The sequence below is a fragment of the Scyliorhinus canicula genome, chromosome 12 (assembly GCF_902713615.1).
Source record: "Scyliorhinus canicula chromosome 12, sScyCan1.1, whole genome shotgun sequence".
Lineage (NCBI taxonomy): Eukaryota > Metazoa > Chordata > Chondrichthyes > Carcharhiniformes > Scyliorhinidae > Scyliorhinus > Scyliorhinus canicula.
In genome coordinates this window covers 34,397,436-34,403,435 of record NC_052157.1, presented here as the reverse complement: position 1 = coordinate 34,403,435, position 6,000 = coordinate 34,397,436, and positions in this window count along the sequence as shown.

The window sequence follows — 6,000 nt, the reverse complement described above, 5'->3', positions numbered from 1 at the left end:
CAGTGCGGTTCGGGCATTCCCTCGTCATTGATGGCAGACCACCGGAGCCTCATCTGTGCTGCTGGAGAAGAGATGTACAAGCAGCTCCATAGTGTTCATCATCCGTCTCACCTTCATCATTGTCAGTAACCTCAAACAGATTGCTATAGTAGTCGGCCTCAGATTCAGCATCATCGTCAGTCTTTTCACCTGGAAAATATAACTTTGCATACGGAATTATTTGTTTTCGAAATAACCCGCCAAGTTCAAAATCAGCCTTTTGTTTGGCCGCCAAAGCCTGGCTTAAAATTCCACCCTGTGGAACTTCAATGGGACTGAAGTAGTTGAAGAATGATTCCTTGGATATGATTTATGGTTATTGTTGCTGTTCTTGGATTGCTTCGACACTGTACTCTGGTTTTGTTTGAATTGTTCTTACCGTCACATTTTTGCCCTCTCTCCAGTCGATTATGCAGCCTGTGTAGCCGATGATCTGCGGCTCATCCACGCATAATTTCAGCAGCCATGGGTCCAACTGACGAGTGTCATTTATGAAATACTCATTCGGCCCAAATGAAAACTTCAGAGTGAAGTTCCACGGCTTGTCAATCTCTGTCCATTTAACACCCATCTCGCAGGTGCTTTAATATGGGTTCATCATATCCTCGTATCATGCCATTGGTCCATGCATGTTCTTCAAACTGTTAACCAGAATTGCAGAATGCTCGCCAGCAGTTCCGCCCCTAAGCCTGGTTTGTCGTCTTCCACTAGGATTTTTTTCTAAATCCTCATACACCGTGCATACCATAATGCTTTGCAGTGATTCACTGTTGTCAGGTGACCAGCTATCTCCTAGGAGATTTAGCCACTCGACTAGACTCAAGGATTCAATGATTCTATACCAATTACGGAGTCCACATCCAAATCTACAATATTAAACAGTATTGTGTGCTTTATGCCTGCTACTGAGAGCACTAATTCGCAAACATCAAAGGTCTCTCAAGTTCTTGTGCCGAATTCTATCATGATCCTTATAGTTGGGCACTTTGGATCCGTGAAGTAGACATAGGCCACCAACACTGAAGATGGTTCAACACTATTTTATTAACTCTTATAAAATGCTAGACATACTAATACTGTGGGTTTACATGATGCTAGATTAACTAGAGACCTGTGCCTATCTGAACCAGTTGAATCACTCAGCACGGCACGTGCGAGTCTGTACTGTAACTGATAAGCTCTTGTGCTTCTGAGAGGCAGCATCCAGAATGAGCGGGAAAAGTGATGCCCTCTGTCTTTATAGTGCGTGTGTTCCAACTGGTGATTGGCTGCGGTGTTTGTGCTTGTTGATTGGTCCCAGTGTATGTCCATCAGTGTGTGTGTCTGCACCATGATATACTGGTGTATATTATGACAGATCCCTGACTGATTAGCTATGTCTTGCACATTTAGCTTCTGCAAAGCATGTCGACCTACGAGGTTGGCTGTCGCTTTAGGGTCAAAGTCACACTGAACGAAAATATAATTGAGCATACCATCGATTTGAGTATGGATGTAAAAGTTTTTGGAACATTCCGATTGTCTTCATGCTTTGTTCTGATTCTGCTTCCATCTTTGTTTCTGTTGTTCGTGTGGTTTCTCAGTGCGATGAGATCAATGAAAAATTGGTCTGCCGTGTTTATGTTATCTACTGCATTGACCACTCGTGCATGATCTATGGTGGAATGCGCAAAGCATTGCTTTGCAAATTGCCCAACATGGCTGCACCTGGAACAAACTTTTCCATAGGTCAAACATTGCTCTGGGGGTTGTCGAGTGCCACATTTTTGGCACAAGATGGCGGGGCGTCTCCTGGCGGCCGCTTAAAACGTCCGCCCGCACTGAGACTACGTTTCTTTATGGCGTGTGTCACTGGCTTCTTCATCCATGTTAGCGCCAAAGTACTTTGAGCAGAGTGCGCCTATTCTTTGTGCAGCAATCTCACTTGCCTGGCAAATCTTCCTCCCGCAATAATATCGCCCTGAAGCTTATCATCAAGCAATCCAAAGACAATTTGGTCAGAGATTATGGAAGGTTTTAAGTCACTGAAGTTGCATGACTGGGCCTTTAGCCTCAAGTCTGTGACAAAATTGTCAATGATTCGCCAGGTCTGTGGGCATGCTCGAACGTTTCATTCTTCTTGGGAAACACTGCTGATCGAAGCGCTTTATCACTTCATCAAACTTCTTCTGATCCCCCTCACATTCAAAGACAAATGAGTTATATAGTTTGAGCGCTTGTGAACCTACCAATGTTAGCAGCAACGTGATTTGCCTTTCATCAGACTGAGCCTGCAGGCCCACGGCCGAAACAAAGTTTGAACTGCTGTTTGAACAGCCGCCAGTTCTCACCTATGTTACCGGATATCTGAAGCTGGTGGGGAACATCAGTGCGTCCATCTCGAGCTTCAGCATTTTTAATGTGTTGGGTCACCTCAGGTTGCAGTTCACCAGACCGGTCTTCAAGCCGAGTGCTAACGTTGTCACTGCCGTTGACAACTTCAAATCTTCAGCACTCGTGGTACCATGTTGTGTTTGGCCCCTTGTACTTTATTAAGTAACTCACCAAATACTTCAATATGTCCAAACCAGGATCCTGTTATTGTCTCTCAACTGATAAAATGACAATCTGATACAGAGCACTTTATCATGGAAGTGGCTACTCCTCTGAAACTTACACCTAGCACTGACCAATTACATGCACGACTCATTACTCTCTCAATCTTCTTCTGAAGATGGCCGGATGAGTATATCCGGGTCCCAGGTCACATGACCTTGGTCTGGAGACCACATGGTGTGTCTGTACTGCCACCTGCTGGTTGGAGGTCACACAACATTCAACTATGATATAACCCATAAGCATATCACCACAGGTACAGGGTTCAAATAGTAAGAGGTCTCCATTTTAAGATGGAGGAGAGAAATTTTACCTCTCAGAGGATAGATAATCTGTGGCATTATCTCCCCCAGAAAGCAATCGAGGCTGGGTAATTGAATTTATTTAAAGTTGGGTTAGATAGAATTTTGATAATGTTATGACCAGGCGGGGATGGGTGAACTGGCTCCCCTCTATTCAGCCTCCTCGGCTAGTTACAATGAAAAACAAGGGTTTCTAGGGTCAAAGAAAGAGCAGGTTTATTAGGCACTTAACCAGGGAAATAATTGTAAAAGACACATCACGCCCATGCACAGGTATCGGAAGGAAGATTAGAGCCCAAATAAAAATTTAAATAATGTACAGTTAGAAGTCCTTTGCTTCTCTTTGAGGCAAACATTTCTGGTCAATGTAAGCAATCTGGTTCCCTGGAGCAAGTGTTGCAATTCTTCCAAGATCTCAGTTCGTTGGTAGATCTTGGGTGTGATTTCACGTGCCCCTTGCTGCACTTATTCCCAGGGAGAAAGAGAGAAAAAGAGTGAGATATCTCTTTAGCTTGTTTCTCTGCTGCAGCCTTTTTCTAAAATCTCTCTGGTGGTGTCTCATCTGTTGGTAAAACACGGTTCTTAAAGCTGTGCTGTATATCCCAAAGGATTTTGATAACCATGTCTGCTGTAGTCATTGTTGAAGAGCAAGTAATCACATTTTGATGTTTCATCTCAGAAACACGAGACACATTTAGGTGATAGAAATAATAATAATAATTTTTATTGTCACAAGTAGGCTTACATTAACACAGCAATGAAGTTACTGTGAAAAGCCCATAGTCGCCACATTCTGGCGCCTGTTCGGGTACACCGAGGTAGAATTCAGTGTCTAATTCACCTAACAGGATGTCTTTCGGGACTTGTGGGAGGAAACTGGGGCACCCGGAGGAAACCCACGCACGCAGACATGGGGAGAAGGTGCAGACTCGGAGAGACAGTGACCCAGGCCAGGAATCGAACCTGGGACCCTGGCTCTGTGAAGCAACAGTCCTAACCACTATGCTACTGTACCGCCCAATGGGAGATGGAATCATTTCATTTTCCACAGTGATTTGGACATCTGTTGGTTGTATACCCTGGCTAGCCAGCAGTTCCCCATTGTCTTGATTGGGTTACAGTTGATTAAAGTCCAGCGCTTTTCATTTTAATATCTTCCTTCAGTGTCTATTTTCAATGTCTGTAAGTTACAAGATGTCTCTCTCGCTTCACACTGACCCGGGTGGGGGGATTGACCATGTTTGCTTTTCTCACCTTCATCTTCGAATGTGGTCTGACATTCTCTTTTCAACTTTCACAATTTGTCATTTTGTGATGATAAGACAAGAGAATGAAGTTATGGGGGAGGGAGATGGCAGACAGGAAAGTGGAGTTAAGACCACAATCGGATAAGCTAAGATCGTTTTGAATGGCAGAGCAGGCTCAGAGGTCCAAAGCGCCTACATATACTCCACATCCTGTGCCCTAATTGATCTCCCCGTGGAAATCATGGAATACGAGCTGCTGCAGTTCTTCTGGTGGATCTAAACCCACAAGTGCTGTTTAGAAAGTTCCAAGTTTTTGAACTGGCCACGTTGAAGGAACGGTGATATAGCTGCAAGTCAGGATGGTGAGTGGCTCGGAGGGGAACTTGTGGTGTTTCCATGCATTTGCTGGCTTCTTCTAGGTGATGGGTGGGGGTCGCCAGTTTGCTAGGTGGTGTCGAAGGAGCCTTGGGGGAGTTGCTGCAGCTTGTAGATGGTACACACGGCTGCCACTGTGTATCGGTGGTGTGCATCGGTGGTGGAGGAGGGAGTGAATGTTTGCAGGTGGGGTACCAATCAAGCGGGCAGCTTTGTCCTGGATGGTGTCAAACTTCTCGAGTTTTGTTGGAGCCACATTCATCCAGGACTATATTCCTTGTAGATTGTGGACAGGTTTTGGGAAGAACTCCTGGGCTCTTCTTTGAAATAGTGGCATGGTATATTTTACATCCAAGTCAGGGCCTTGGCTTAACAGCTTGTGCGATGGCAGTATTATGACGTTAGATTATTGGCGGATATGAAGTGTCTAAGTCACTAACCAATCTGACTTAGAAATATTATAAAAGCAAATTACTGCAGATGCTGGAATCTGAAACAAAAACAGAAAATATTGGACAATCTCAGCAGGTCTCTCAACCTCGGTGAGACAGAGAAGGAAACTATTATTTTGAGTCTGGATGAGTCTTTGTCAAAGCTAGGGCAAAGAGTCATCCAGACTCGAAACGTCAGCTCCCTTCCCTCTCCACAGATGCTGTCAGATCTGTTGAGATTGTCAGGTATCTTCTGTTTTTGTTGGAAATATATCTCTGTTCTTTAACTGTCACTCGGTCAAAATCCTGCAACTCCCTCCCTAATAGCACTGCGGGTGAACTTACACCACATGGACTGCAGCGGTTCAAGAAGGCAGCTTACCACCACCTTCTCAAGAGCAATTAGCGATGGGAATATAGGTCTGGCCAATGACACCCAGACCTCATAAATTAATTTTAAAATAATCTACCAGGCCATGTAATCTCGTGCCCGAACCTAAATCCCACACTCAACAGTTACCACTAAGGCAGGACACCAGCCATGGCATAATGAAGAGTGCAGAACAGCATGCCAGGAGCAGCAACAGGCATTTGTGAAAAAGAAGTGCCACACTGGTGGTGACAAGACAGGACTAAATGCACGAGGAATGGCAGAAGCAGCATGTTATAGTGAGAGCAAAGCAACCCCAAAACCAAAGGGTCACATCAATCTTACACCGTCCAGCCAAATGCAGTCATGAAAGGTGATGTACAATTAAACAACTAACAGGGGGAGGCCCCCTGACCAACCCATTCCTCAAGGATGGCAGAGAAAGAGACCAGATTGAAGCATTCGCATCATCCTTCTCTTGGAAGCGCCCATTGGGTGATCCATCTCAGCCTCTTCCTCAAGTCCCCGCCATGATAGAAGGCAATCTTCAGCCAATTTAATTCACTCAAAGTGATATTAAGAAATAGACACACTAGAAGTTTTGGGCCTCAACCAATTTTCCCTCAAAGTTACAGGTCCAC